The sequence below is a fragment of the Ips typographus genome, linkage group LG3 (assembly GCF_016097725.1).
Source record: "Ips typographus isolate SLU linkage group LG3, UJ_Ityp_2.0, whole genome shotgun sequence".
NCBI classification, from domain to species: domain Eukaryota; kingdom Metazoa; phylum Arthropoda; class Insecta; order Coleoptera; family Curculionidae; genus Ips; species Ips typographus.
The window spans coordinates 11,261,145-11,277,540 of NC_138424.1; the positions used below are offsets into that span (position 1 = coordinate 11,261,145).

Here is a 16,396-nt window from a genome sequence, read left to right on the forward strand (position 1 = left end):
AATAAAACAAAAGATATATTCTCAATGCATTGCCTAAAATGCACTCTAAATCTTGTCCAGCAACGGTTTCTATGTAGACACAGTTAACCTACTAAACAATTATTTAAACAAAGCACGAATAATTCCAGCGTGAGATTAACGGCCAGGAGATGGAAATTTCGTAATCGAGTCGAGTTCGGCGAGCTTTTAACGCTTTTAAGCCGAAACAGAGCGGTAAAAACGTCAAAGTTCGATTCCGTCCCATCACGTTAAATAAATACGGGGGCGCAAATAATAAGGTCCCTTCTACACGAGAAATATCCATCGAAATCCATTTGTAGTTTCTCCTCCGAACACGCGTTTCGGGGGTATCAACTTACAATGGGGCTGATTTCTTTTATTGCCAGTCCGAACGGTTCTTTGCAGTGGACCAAAATCCTTTACATTTTTCACCCCAAGCACTGCATAATAACAAAGTTTATTAAGAAAGTAGCTGGGAAACATGTCTGAAATATGGGTGGGAGGTAAAGACTGTACCAGTTAATTTTTTTTACCACACAGGAACACAGTTTTTGACCAACATTTTTCATACAGTCCAACCACTAGAAACGTTTTTCTCCGGCCTGGGGTAATCGTTTTAGAAAATTACACAAGTCCCGAATTCGGCAGTCCGCTGGTCGTGCTTTGTTCAGCTCGTTTTCTTTATTTTTCCCCTGCGTGGAAATGGACGGGCTTTTCCTGCCCACCGATCACATTAGTCGCAGAAAATCGCGTAACACGGTAATTACCGGATAAAACATTGCATATCCACAAGTTTTAATTAATGTCAGAAATTATTGCATGTTTTTTTGGCAAATCAGATTAAAAGCAACTCCATGATGCAACTCAAAATTCTGATTTATTGATTAAGTTCATCATAGTTAAACAAATTAATAGAGAAAATGTTCAGTATTATAATGAAGGATCCTGCGATTTGCTGGCAATTACTAAATAATTATGCTGAATATTACAGGATCGTTTACAGGACTATAATCGTCTAGGGTTATTAAAGGTTTTTGGTCTTGGTAAGCTATTTATGAAAATTCAAAAGTCACAGCCCAATTTTTAGGCGGTATTAACGTTTCGGACCTTTTTGGCTCTTTTTCAAAATATTTGCACTCTGAAAACAAAAACGAACTTAACAATGTTCAGAAAAACTGATTTCTGTCTGTTTTCTGTCGTAAAAATGTTTGTTATCCACTTTATATCGTTAGTTTAAGTAGCAAATTAAATGTAGGCAGCAGGTTAGGACCAGAAAATGTTCAAAAATTGTTCTAAAAATATAACAAATTTCTGAACAACGACGACATTCAAAAGACCGTGTATTTGGGGTATCTCCAAAAGTAGCAAAGGTAGATCAGTGCAGTTTTTCCAAATCTGTGCTCGATTTTTGTGAAGTTAACGATGGAGCAGTCGTACCTTCCACAGCTGCCCCCGTTTCCTAGCTACAGGATGATTTTGAAAATATGACAATTAGAATCCAAATATTTAATCTGTCCTTTTCAAGAACACATCGTTTCTAAGATATGAACTTAACATACTTTTTTTTAAAAGGGACACTCAGATTTAAAATAAGGTAAAAAGTACCTTTTCAAAAATATACAGGGTGCCCGTTTTACGAGCCTTACCATGGGGATCTCGGTTATTTGAAGACATACAAGGAAGTTTAAATTGGGGCAAAATTGAGCAATTAGGAGTTAGGTAAAATGTCACTTTAAAAATTTAAAAATTCTTAGTTCCTTCCGGAGATATCCGAAAAAGAAGAAGATTTCGAGAATCCGAATTCTCGAAATTAGTCTTTGATTTTTTACTAATTTATTTTATAGAAGATAACTGAAAACAAAAAACACTTTATCATTGTCACTTTTCCTCCTCTACAACGTGATAATATCAAATTTCATTTCCGACGTTTCGGCTTTTAGTTACTATCATCATGCGCTCATAAGAAAAATTAAAGTTGATGATGGTAACTAAAAAACGAAACGTCGAATATCAAAAATGATAATGCCTCGTTGTAAAAAAGGAAAAGTGACAATGGTGAAGTGTTATTTGTTTATAGTTATTTTATCAAATAAATTAGTAAAAAAATAGAAACTAATTTCCAAAATTTCGGTTTTTTCGGATATCTCCGGAAGTAGAGTTTTTAAATTTTTAAAGCATTTTACCCGACTCCTAGTTGCTCAATTTTGCCCCAATTTAAACTTCCTTGTATCTCTTCAAATAACCGAGATCCCCATGGTGAGGCTCGTAAAACGGGCACCCTGTATAACACTGTAATATCTCCCTGAGAAGGCCTTTTAGGGCAAAAGTGCCTTAATGCAATCTAGTAAAGGGTGAAATTTTCTACAACTTTTCCTTTCTACATTTTTTTCATATTTTTCCAAATAACCGAGTTACGCTTAACTGAACTTAGGGGTTTTCTATTATTTAATTTATCTTCATATTTTTTAAGAACTATCAAAAAACTTTATGTTCAACCTAGTTTTGACAATGTTATGACTTTTAATGAGTTTTTTTATGATCACGTGACATTTCCGCCATTTGACATGTTTTAATTGTTTTATTGCAACTAGTTTTTCCAGGGTAGCGTGATTTTGTTCTCGGCTATTTTGATTTGCTTTGTCCAAAATTGGTTACTATTCTGGTCTGTCAAAGTCACGTGACACACGCATACACAATTCCGCCATTTTGACCGTTTTTTGATGAAGCGTCACGTGATTTTGGGCGGCTATTTTGACAATTTTTGTCAAATGCCAAGTTTACGTTTTTTAAAACTTTTCGTGCACTCTTTCATTTAATCGTGAATAACTATCTTATTTAATACATAGTGTATTTTTTTATATAGATTTAGACTTTTATATGTCTATTGATAGCCAATGAAATGGGCTTTCCAACGATATGGCAACACTGGTTGGTTGATTTATTGGTGGGGCCGCTAGAGGCCTTCAAGTCTTCAAAAATTATTTTCCACTTTTTTAGTGTAGTGTTTCATTTAATCGTAAATTGGTCCACACTATATAAACTATTATTCGTCAAAAGATCTGACAACACAGCAAAGCTAAGCACGCCACTGGAATCACATCGAAAAAGTGCCTTAAAAGTTTTTGTTTCACTTCGATATTTTAAAAAACAAAAAAGTTGTGAAGAATTTTCAGAATGGGCGAAATTCGAAAAACAAGATATTCAAATACGGTTTTTGTCATTAATCTTTTTTCAAAAATAGAGCTCTAGACATGTATACTGGTTTTTTCCTATCTAGCTGGGAAATGCGGTTTTCCTGTCACAACACACACCCTGTATACTTTGCTTTTGAAAAATATTGGGTGAGAGGAGTAATGTTTAATTTGTAGATCCTGTTTTTTTGGTAAATCAAACTTGTCTAACATAACAAAAAATGAATTGGATAGTTCCAATATTGAAATTCAGTATTACTCACTAATTTCATCTCAGCAAGGTTTAAATGTTTCCAAAACTGGTAAATTTCATAAGTTTTTGAATTTAGAAGGATCAAAAAGTTGACGAATAACAGAACAAAAGCTAATAGTTCTCAAACTTTAAAGTTGATGACACAATGGGCCTGTCCCACAATTTTTTTTTATTTCATAACTACAAAGACGGATTGAAAATATTATACCCGTATTTTTTTGTTTTCAAAAATATTAAGTCTAAATAGAAAAAAAATGATGATAAAAACTACATTAATCTCATGTTTAAAACGCCCGCCGTCGGTGACGTACTACACTATCAACCAATCAGCGACAAGAAGTGAAACAGATGGCGTGCAACAGCCAATAAAATCGCCCAGAATTACGTACGTCACATGCACGCCAAAACAGATCTTTTAAATTTAATGGACAAATTCAAACTAATGTAGGAACATTTACGACCATAATTTTTTCTTCAAGAATATGAAAAATTAGTTTTTTGATCCTATTCTTTCGATTCCAGTCATTAAAACAAAAATTTATGATATGTGGGATAGGCCCATTTCGTTCTCAAATAAACTCGCGTAGAAATTAAAAACAAATCTAGATATGTAAATTGGCAATAAAGTGTAACGCTACAATATAATTCTCTGAAACGGTGAACAAACCCAACGATACCCAGAAAATGGTTGAGTTTGATTTTTAATTCCAAACAATTTTCGATGAGTTTCTGCCACCTGTCGGCGACAATTAAATCCCCAAAAGAGTTCGAACAAGAGGAAAACGTTCACACATCACATCGCATATGCTAATCAATTTTTCTGGTGGCCGGTGGTTCGTAAAAATCGTGCCGATAGCCGAAGAAAGATATCTGGATGTATCATCTTCTTTAAGAACCCAAAAAGTGATTTAAAAACACCAAAGATTAAAATTTTACGTATCGATGGACACTTTGGCGGGCCGTGTAAAACAATTTGAAACGGTATCTTTTACCTTTTTTGGGACTCGCATACGTACGTTTCTATCTGATTGAATACGTCTTGTAACAGGTAGGTATTTGTGATTTTAAGGGTCTTTGTTGTATTTTACCGAAATAGGACTGGGTATTAAATCGACTGGCAGATCTGCGATGCGCATGATAATTGAATCTGGATTTATTTCCATATTTCAGTTATATTACTTGGCATTCTTTTGGGTTGTAAAATCTTTTCGCGTTTACTTTCAGTAGGAATTTTTACGACAGGTAAATATTTTACCTTGCCCTCAGGTACTTATCTCAAACAAGGGGCCCTATCTACCGATGCCAATTTACTTTTACCTCCACTCCATTATCACTGTTATTTAAGGTGAGTGTTTGCAAAGCAAATTATACCACAATAAAACTTGTTGACTTCCTTTTTAACGGTCTTGTTTGTTGTCTTGTCGAATGGTAGTTCAGTTTATTCGCGCAGATATGACATTTTAAATCTAGAAGATTTACCAAATTTTTTGATTGTTTGCAAAATTTGGTCATAGTTTTTCTATTCGATTTTGAGATAGAAATGACCAACTTGATGTGTATGCAAGAAATGGTTTTTCTGGTATCACACACAAACTCATTCTGACGTCATCTTAATTTAGTCTGATTTAACCTTTTATTGAAACCTTAAGGTTGATTTAAAACTTTAACTGTAAATTACTGGTAAATTGTTAGTTTCAATTTTGACACAGTTTTTCTCCCTGTAACAAATTTTGTAGTATTTTTTCAGATGATTGGATAGAATTTTAATGAGGATTCGACAAAAATGTGCGAAAAACAGTCATTTTCTCACTCCAAGTGAGTTTTACAGGCGATTTTGTCCCTGACTGTCCTTTCAAACTGTGTTTCTGGCAGTTCAAACTTTGACACCGCTTATTCCCTGGCTATACCAATTTTTGTAGTGTTTTTCGGGTTATTGGATGGAAAATATAATGAGGATTCCATAAATGTGCTTATAACAGTCGTTTTCTCACTCCAAGTGGGTTTTACAGGCGATTTTGTCCCTGACTGTCTTTTCAAACTGTGTTTCTGGCAGTTCAAACTTTGACACCGCTTTTCTCCCTGACTATACCAAATTTTGTAGTGTTTTTCGGGTTTTTGGAAGGGAAATGTACTGAAGATTCTAAAAATGTGCTTAAAACAGTAATTTTCTCACTCCAAGTGGGTTTTACAGGCGATTTTGTCCCTGACTGTTCTTCAAAACTTTATTTCTGGCAGTTCAATCTTTGACACCGCTTTTCTTACTGACTGTACCTAATTTTGTAGTGTTTTTCAGGTTATTGGATAGGAAATTTAATGAGGATTCCAAAAATGTGCTTAAAACAGTAATTTTCTTACTACAAGTGGGTTTTACAGGCGATTTTGTCCCTGACTGTCCTTGCAAACTGTGTTTCTGGCAGTTCAAACTTTGACACCACTTTTCTCGCTGTGTTCCATATTTTGTAGTGTTCTTCGGGTTATTGGATGGGAAATATAATGAGGATTCCCAGAAATGTGCTAGAAATAGTCATTTTCTCACTCCAAGTGGGTTTTACAGGCAATTTTGTCCTTGACTGTCCATTCAAACTGTGTTTCTGGCAGTTCAAACTTTGACACCGCTTTTCTCCCTGACTATACCAAATTTTGTAGTGTTTCTCGGGTTTTTGGAAGGGAAATTTACTGAAGATTCTAAAAAATGTGCTTAAAACAGTAATTTTCTCACTCCAAGTGGGTTTTACAGGCGATTTTGTCCCTGACTGTTCTTCAGAACTGTATTTTTGGCAATTCAAATTTTGACACCGCTTTTCTTACTGACTGTGCAAAATTTTGTAGTGTTTTTCAGGTTATTGGATGGGAAATTTAATGAGGATTCCAAAAATGTGCTTAAAACAGCCATTTTCTCACTCCAAGTGGGTTTTACATGCAATTTTGCCCCTGACTGTCCTTTCACACTATGTTTCTGGCAGTTCAAATTTTGACACCACTTTTCTCACTGACTATACCAAATTTTGAAGTGTTTTTCGGGTTATTGGATGATAGATATAATGAGGATTTCAAAAATGTGCTTATAACAGTCATTTTCTCACTCCAAGTGGGTTCTCCAGACGATTTTGTCCCTGATTGTCCTTTCAAACTTTGACACCGGTTTTCTTACTGGCTATACTAAATTTTGTAGTGTTTTTAGGGTTACTGAATGGGAAATATAATGATTCCAAAAATATGCTTATAACAGTCGTTTTCTCACTCCAAGTGGGTTTTACAGGCGATTTTGTCCCTGACTGTCCTTTCAAACTGTGTTTCTGGCAGTTCAAATTTTGACACCGCATTTCTCACTGGCTGTACCAAATTTTTTTAGTGTTTTTCGGGTTATTGGATGGGAAATATAATGAGGATACCAAAAATGTGCTTAAAACAGTCATTTTCTCACTCCAAGTGGGTTCTCCAGACGATTTTGTCCCTGATTGTCCTTTCAAACTTTGACACCGGTTTTCTTACTGACTATACTAAATTTTGTAGTGTTTTTCGGGTTACTGAATGGGTAATATAATGAGGATTCCAAAAATGTGCCTATAATAGTCGTTTTCTCATTCCAGGTGGGTTTTACAGGCGATTTTGTCCCTGACTGTCCTTTCAAACTGTGTTTCTGGCAGTTCAAACTTTGACACCACTTTTCTCGCTGACTTTACTAAATTTTGAGGTGTTTTTCAGGTTACTGAATGGGAAGTATAATGAGGATTCGAAAAATGTGCTTATGACAGTCGTTTTCTCACTCCAAGTGGGTTTTACAGCCATTTTGTCCCTGACTGTCCTTTCAAACTGTGTTTCTAGCAGTTCAAATTTTGGCACCACTTTTCTAACTGACTGTACCAAACTTCGTAGTGTTTTTCGGGTTACTGAATGGGTAATATAATGAGGATTCCAAAAATGTGCTTATAAGAGTCGTTTTCTCACTTTAAGTGGGTTTTACAGGCGATTTTGTCCCTGACTGTCCTTTCAAACTGTGTTTCTGTCAGTTCAAATGTTGACACCACTTCTCTCTGACTGTACTAAATTTTGTAGTGTTTTTCGGATTATTGGATGGGAAATATAATGAAGATTCCAAAAATGTGCTTAAAACAGTCACTTTCTCACTCCAAGTGGGTTTTACAGGCGATTTCGTCCCTGACTGTCTTTTCAAACTGTGTTTTTGGCAGTTCAAACTTTGACACCGCTTTTCTCACTGACTGTACCAAATTTTGTAGTGTTTTTCGGGTTATTGGATAGAAAATTTTATGGAGATTCCAAAAATTTGCTTAAAACAGTAATTTTCTCGCTTAAAGTGGGCTTAACAAGCAATTTTGTTCCTGACTGTTATACTGTCAAACTGTACTCAAAAGTTGCAAAAATAGGATTTAGAAGTTTCCTTGTAGTACAAAAGGTGTTTTTGAGATTTATGACAGTTATTTTGACATTGGTCACGTGACTGCCGAACTAAATTATCCTCCAAAAACCACGTGATATCTGTGCGCAACTAATGTCCGTATGCATCACCTGGTTTAAGCATAATTTAAGGTTAGACTGTGAATGTTCAATAGAATGCACTAAAAAAAATCACACTCTAAACTAAAATGTTCAAAATGAGTAAGAGAAACCAATATACAGGAAGAAAATCATTTAAAAATATTCAATTACATCACGTAACACTTTTCTGGTCTGGTGAGTATGTTCCTAAAATGGAGAGCTGTATAATATAGATCCTCGTTGAAAATAAATGTTATACTATATGGGTTGTTTAGGTATATTGGTTTCTCAAGCTAATAAACCATCCGGTATAAGGATCTTAATTCTAACAGTTCTATAAATAATATAGTTCTGTTTATTGACTTTTTCGTTTAAATATGTATAGTAACAGATAGCCTTCACGTAGGTAACTCGTGAAGTATCTGAATTTTATTTTTATTTTGATCTCTTAAAAATTTCCGTAATTACAATGACTTTCGAATAAAAACGTTATCTGATTTGCTGCTAATTTCTTGTTCGTTTTTAGAAATTTACTATTTACCATCTCTTTTAGGTATTTTCACCGAAAATTCAAGCTGAAATCCTGAACAGTAATAATTCCGAACAGGAGTATTTAGAGAATCCTAAAACATCTTCTGATTGTTTTCAATGTATATTTGCAATTAAAACAAAAAACATCAAACAACTCGTAGACTTGGTATAAACAGTGGACTTATTTCCGTTAAAAGAAGTAGAATTTACTGCTCAAAAATGTGATTAGAGCCCCAGTTCAAAGATGACAGAGTGGCAGCAGGCCTCCGGTTCACAGTTCCCCGTTATATTTTGCAACAACCCGTGAAGAAACCTCAAACGAGCCACAGACGGTACTGAAACGAAACGGCAAAAAGCGTCCGCCGATACGTGGAACCACCGACGTTTAAGTCCTTATCTGCATCTTCGTGCGGCCCCTTTTTGCGACAACTTTTTCGGTAATTAAAGCGTTTAGGATGTTATTATGCGGATAAAATGGCGCCTGGCGCCTGTGCGGCGTCTCTTCAAGGATACACAACAGACCTTTTGTACTTGCTTTGTGTGAGGGCATAACCACCACTCGATTTTTTGCATTGCAAGAAGAACTAGTTGATGTTTAGCAAGGTCATCCTTACATCATCCAGACCACAGTTCATGATGCGATCAACTTGATTTCTGTGTTTTTTGTTTTAACTTTTAACCTGCTAAAGGTTTACCACCACGTAGTGCCGTTGTATAATCAAGAATCCAAAGGTTTTTTTATGATTACTATGACTCATAACCAAATTTCTTAAAAATTATGAAATTTGATATTTCTAAATAAAGATATATTCTGGCACAGCAACAGTAAATCAACCAAGAAAATCGAAAATCAAAAGCATGTTTTGTTCAACCATAAACCTTTCTTCTTTATCTAACATATCCTCGGTAGTTGACTTTTTTCAGATATTTGCACTGTTTGCAAAATTGCGCAGAACACGTGCGTGCGTTATTCTCCGAGAACTGCTTCGATTGGTTATGAAAAAACAAAAAAGAAGAATTTCTTGATTGAGCAAATTTTATTATTTTTTGAAACTTGGTTTTAATTTTGTTTTCCTGGATATTTGTAGCTAAGAGTAGTGGAAAGTTAACTTACAATGACAAAAGGTGGTAAAGGCCGTTATAACGCAGTACGCCCTAAAAAAAATTTAAAAAACTGCTTAAATTCTGTTATTTTCAAGGTAACATCAGAACTAGTATCGATTGACCACAAAATCAGGTTTCTGAGGCTCTAATTAGCCAATAACTAGTATGTAGCCAATGAAATGAGCTTTGAAATGACGTTGAACTGACATTTGCAGCTGGCACATTTTGGTCGCTAGAGGGCGCCAAAAGTTTGCCTCCCTAAGACAAATTTCTTTCATGGTAAATTCAATGTTAAAATTCACTTTCTCAATTAGTAACTTCTAATTACCGTAATATTTACAACTCATTTATTTGAATTGACATATTTTCGAAAAAAAATAAAATTTTGATTTTTTGATTCTATTTATTTCCAACCTTATTTGAAGAGATATCCCAAAACTGAAAAAACATTTTTATTGACTCTTTTGATCAGCTATACGATGACGGTTTCGTATTTGACGACCGACGTTTCATACGTGGGCAGTCATCATCAACTTTCTTTTTTCTTATGGGCGACATAATATAAAATTTTTACAGTGATGTATGACAATTTATGATTTGCTTCATAAATGGCGAAATAATTCAATAAAAACTAATTTTACAATACCATACACCCATAAAAAATTACATTTTGACAAATTACAGTTTACCTCACTTATCTACCATTATCCTGAACTAATAAAGGCAGTTGAAGATGATTTTCAAAATGCAATAATTTTTCAAAAAAATTATGTGGTACCCCCTATAAAAACGTCAAAAAATCTGTTTTATTTTAATTTTTTAAGGTCAACCGGTGAGTTGTACAATTTACTTACTCCCAAGAAGAGTTTTTACAAGTTTATTCAAGCCAGTGGTTCTCAAAGAAACATGGATATAGAGTAAAGGTGTATTTAGCAGAAGCTGACAAGGTGATTTACCTAATACTATAAAAAGGACTCTGGTAGAGGTATTAATGAGCTGCTAATACTAAATAGCTTATGTTTCAGGTACCTTTATTTGCCTAATCTGGAGTTTGCTTATCATGCTTTGAAAGGGTCCAAATTTAAAAAGTCCCATTATCAATTGCTCTAAAAGACTATAAACAAAAGGTGTTTGAAGCTATGGTTATAATGGTGTTGTCAAAATCCATATGCAGAGTGTTGAAAAAACAAATTTCTAATAAGTTTCAGGTAATATTAGAAAGATACAAGTTACTTAATACATAAATTTGATCAAATGCCATTATTTTGCAGAATTAGCCCTTATAAATTTTGCCGTATCTTCTCTGACTATAAGGCTAGAAACAGATGGTGCTACTGTTAAATACTTTTCCATCAGATAGTAGGTTAAATTACTATTTTAATTGTATTATTTACACACTATGAAATATACAAATAAAATCTTTAAAAAGTACACTCAAGTTTCTTTTTTATCTAAGAAGTCTAGTTTTCTTCATAAACAATCATAAAATTAGATAATTTCTTTAACTGAGGTTACCTACCTGCTCTTACAATAAATTGAACTGATATTGAAAAAACGTTTAATAAACCACACAACAAAACCAAATTGATATGTATTTAATGCTGGGTAAATTTACAAAAGGAAATAAATCAGCAATCTATATCACAAAACCAAGAAGCAAGTTCTTAAAACACCAACAATTCTGTTATAAGTTAAAACACTGCTTTAGGATTTAATAGTCCCCAGGATACACACATTGCCTTTCCTTTCTTGCAAATTTTATGGAATAATTCTTGAAAAGTTGGTATTGGGCTGTTAATGACTCGTTTGAATGCACCTATCTGTGATGTTCTTTCCAGATAATTTAAATTGAATGTGGTTGTTGTTCCAAAGCCAAAGTTTGATTGGAACTTTCCGCCTTTGTTTACCACCAAATGTTGCAAGTTTTCCAGTTTGGTGAAGAAAAATCTTAAATTCTACGAAGGTCTCGCAATAACAACACTAATTAATAAACTTAGACAACCCTAAATTAAGTTTTTATTTCTTCTGTTTGTAGTTTTTGCTGTTTTTCAACTTTATAAAATTCCTAACCTCAAAATGTTGTTTTTTTTTTCATCTAATAAATTTACTACGAGAATTTTGAAATTCAATTTTATCAGTGAAGTAACCACCATATAAAATATTTGTTGGACAATTAACCAAAAACATAAAAAATACATAATTTTTGTCACCTAAACATATGCAATCACATTTTATTGATTTTAGATCCTTAATTGTTTCTTATAAGTGTTCTTGAATTATAAAATTCATATAACTTACATTGAAATAATTCAAAACTTAGATATACCACTGACATTACGAACTAAATCACGTTTGCCGTTTCCAGATCCGGAATATGAGGAAAAACCGAATAGCGGCCTAACAAATTAATGCGAAATAAAAATAGCCAGAAAAAAAACCGGAAGTGACAGAACGGTACCCGCGTCTGAACCGGAAGTGAGAATTCGTCACAGCGGTGGCGAGCGTAATTGTACCAATGAGAGGGAGCCACCCTTCATGTGACAAATTTTTATGGCTTTCTGCACTCGGACTGTGGAAATCTACATCCAGATATATGACGTTATTTTCGGATCAGTATACCAGGGAGCCTAAATCACTCTATAAATTTAACACTTCAATGTAACCATTCCTGAATTGTTAGCAATTTGTCACAATCTAGAACTCTCGGGATAAAATAAAGTTAAGTGCAATTTTTAAGTAAATTTGGCTTTTACTACCACTTGAGTAGTTTCAAAGCAAAACTTTTATCACCACCCCGGTACAAATCCATAATCAACCCGCAAATGTATTCCATCGAGGAAAGACGGGTAGGGTGGCAAAAATCACGGATGTGACTTGCAAAAAAACACAAGTTAATGTACCGAATCCGTGGCTAATTGTTATTGGTTGTTAAAGCCACGTGACCCAGAGGGATGACACCGGGGACAGTGAATATACGAAATTAATGGGAAAATTAGGGCGATCGAAATATTACCGACCGTTCTTTTCTCACTGAATTTTGTATTCATGAGTGATGGTTGTGAAGTGTCATAGCAACTTATGTACAACATAAGTAAATAGAAATTTTATTTAATAATTCAAATTTAATAAAGCTATAGAAGTGTAGAAAGATAGGATATTCAAACAATTTCCGTTATGGATACTTTTCAATGATGGCGCCAAACTTTCCGTATTCTTAACTACGCATAATAAATACAGGTAGCCAATTGAGGATTTTACGACTCGAACAATAATATTTGGTAGACCTAGATTACCCAGCCCAGTCGGTCAGTTGATCTTTTTCAAAAAGTATCGATTACCTTCTTAATACTAAGACGTTACCTTTCGGAGATTTGGTCTAAAGTTAGACAGATAAGGCGGCTCTATTACAGAAATTATCTTGTTAGCAAAGCTGTTTTTGTATCCCTATGTCCGGCTGATCTATTTTTGTGCAGACCGGTGGCCAGTTTCCGATAGAAATTCTTAGAAATAACACAGAAATTTCAGGTAATAGTGGTAACGGTAGTTCTATTTCTTTTTCTCCTGAATAGAAACAGTCCCATTATTTGTCCCATCTAAAATATTCTGTATTGTGTGAAACCACAACTTTTGTAATAATTAGTAAAGAGGAACCAAATCCAATGGGCCATAATTATATTTTAGTTTAGGGCATTTAGTGCAACTCTGGATAGCCTAACACTGAAATATAATAATGTATGTCTTTATGATGTAACTTCAAAGAGTATTTTTGGTTTATCAACTAAAAATGTATGACTGAGAATTCCTTTTATCACCGGAAGTGAATATGTGCCGTATTTTCAACAATTAATAGTTATTTAGCCGTGGTGTACACAAATTTTTTTATTCAAACGATATTTATTTAGAAAATTTTTGATAAATGTAATAAGAAGGGTCTAGCAATCACGGTGACGTTTATTGTTGTAAGTTTGCTGGTTATGCATTGTTGATGTGAAGTGGATGGATATAATCCTTAGTGGATTTTCACCTAACCTAACATTCGATACCAAACTAATGTGTAACTCTCACATCATTAAGAGAATACAAAAAGCATACATCTCTTATGAACAATGTAGGCGAACCATTGGTAAGACCTAAGGATTCCCTCCCAAACTGGTCATATGGACCTACAAAGCTGTCATACGACCTATGCTAATGGGGGACATAAAGCCTCCCAAACCGAAAACAGTCGGAAATCAGACCATGTTCAAAGAATGACGCCTCAATATATCGGGTGTCATAAAAACCAGACCGACCAGGGCTTTGGAAGTGATTCTGGGTTTGACGCCCCTTGACATATATGTCAAGAAGGTCGCCTTAACTTAACTAACCAGTGTAGGAGTTGGTCTGCAGAGGGCTCGCATCTGGAAAGAGGCGACAAACTTGCTTCCTCTATTGGAGGCTAGAGTGGACTCTGTAGTGCTATTTGCTTTCAGCAAACCCTACACAATCAACACGGAAGGTACTGGCAACAACTCAATAGCAGGTGTAATAAACATCTACACTGATGGATCCAAAACCAAAATGGACTCAGGAATTTACTCCAAATCCCTCAAACTGAACCTTAGTCAAGCCCTTGGTTCCATACCAAGCGTTCTTCAAACAGAACTAATTGGCATAACTATAGCGGTAGAACAGATAGCCTCATCACTGACAAAAATGTGCAAATTTACACAGATTGCAGACAAGCAGTACTAACCCTGTCCAGACCACGTCTCACGTCAGAACTAGTACAACAATGCCACCGCACCCTCATTGAGGCGTTGTCAAGTAACGTGGTGAAAGTCGTTTGTTGGATTAAAGGGCATAATCACAACAAAGGTAATAGGGTTGGTCCAGAAGGCTGCCAGGCTTCAGCCTTCTGTACCAGAGACCATCGTGGGTTTGACCATGACGATAGCCAAAAATGTTATCAAAGAACGCTCCGTAGCGCTTTTTAAACAGCGCTGGGATGATACCATTGGCTGCAATTTATCCAAGGCACTTTTAAGCTGTCCGGATAAAGCTGCGGCAAGAAGAAATTTGTCAATTAGCAGGAAAAGGCTACGCCTTATACCGGGTATCCCAACGGCCCACTGTAAATTAAACAAACAACTATTCAGGATGAAGCTAAGTAACATCCCCTTATGCAGGGTCTGTAATCAAGATGAGACGATGAGGCATATTCTTTGTGACTGCTCTACACTCTCGCCCATACATAGGACTAAGTTGGGTTAGGTTATCAATCTTTCCGATCCCTTGAAGAGATCAGAGGCACCGCCGATGACGAGCTGAGGATGACCTCCTTTCTTGAGGAGGTGCACAATGGGCCTGCTGTGGCCTGGTGTAAGTGCTGTGGTGTCACCACCCTCCCAAGTTACAGTTACAATCGTGAAGCTTGTTGAAATGTTGGTTTTCGTATTCGGAATAAGCACATGGAAGTAACTACCTTTGACTTGGACTTATATCCAAAAAGGTTAATTCGTTGCATCATTGCAGCCTGTAAAAAGTTCAAAACAAAACATTTCATATGTAAATTGAAATATTAACAACGTGAACTTCCTACCTTAACTTGTAAGTATTCCTGATGCTTGAGGTGCTTTTCTCGAAAATTTTTCAATTTGCTCTCTCTCCAGTATCTTTGCCCTTTTCGGTTTGTAATTTCTTGATGCGAATTTTAAATATGAAGTACGTTTACCATACTTCGGAATATCAGTACTTCTATGTCCTTTTAACATCGAATATTTTGTCGACATTGAAGAAGTAGCAAACCGTTTCTTCACATTAAAAAAATAGGATAATAGAACCTCTTCTGTAATTGCTCCTTCTGCTATACCCCCACAGTTCTTGAATTCCTCCAACTCCTTCTCGTATACACTTTTACTTTTGGCTGGTAGCAGACATAAAGTTGCTTCTTAAGCTTCTTGCTGGATTTCAGCAGGAATAAGGAGATTTTCACTAATTTTTTGATGATGCCGATTTTGTAAACTGCCGCGGTCGCTTGTTGACAAATAAACAAAAGCTTATTATAGAAACGATTTCAAGGTTTTCTAGTTTTTAGTTTAATATAATTTTTGAAAAAATAAATTTGTGAAATTTGACATTTTTCAAAATCAGGAATTTTTGCCTGCTTTTCCATTCCTAATTGAGCCGTGGTCGTGGATAAAACGTTGAATTAAATTCGTGGATTAACGGGATTATCAAGTGTACATTTTTTCTCGTGGATTAAAACCTTGTTAATCCCCTTATATAATTAATAATTATTGTTCTTAATAACACCTGTTCTTAATCCTCAAATACTACTTAACAATTATATGGCAAATAACTTGTTTGCAATAAAATTATCTGCCTGTTTCAATGTTATCATATTTAAAAAAAGTGTTCGTTGTCCAACTCCTTATTTCATGGTCTGTAAGAGGTAGGGAGAATTTGTCGTTGATTTTTTTTACCACGATTTCCATCTCGACCGTGGCCCCTTTTGTAAATTTCATTCAGCATTTCAAAGCGCACATTGACGATTCAAAACGGATTCCTGGGCTGACCCACGTCTAAATCACAATTTCAAATTTGCTCCGTTCCCCGTTCGTCGCGATCAACAGTCATCTCTATAAACCAGTCTGTTCTTTTTCGGTCGAATTTCGTTCGCGTTGGTTTTTTTTTTGGGAACCATGGTGGCGCCACTTACGACCTCTTTTTGACAGTTCTCTGTCGGCAATTATGCGCTTCCCTCCCAAAGTATCGGAACGACATCTGTAAACTTATATGGTACGAATCCCAGAAGGTTCTACATTCAGCGTGGTTGTTT

At 35.2% G+C, this 16,396-nt stretch overlaps 1 long non-coding RNA gene across 1 annotated transcript; it reads left to right on the forward strand.

The window, feature by feature from the left end:
* Positions 1–10,448: 10,448 nt before the first annotated feature.
* On the forward strand, positions 10,449–11,007 carry LOC145726770 (uncharacterized). Its single transcript, XR_014177666.1, has 3 exons — positions 10,449–10,523; positions 10,602–10,784; positions 10,848–11,007. It is a non-coding gene; the product is annotated as an uncharacterized LOC145726770 (long non-coding RNA).
* Positions 11,008–16,396: the final 5,389 nt, after the last annotated feature.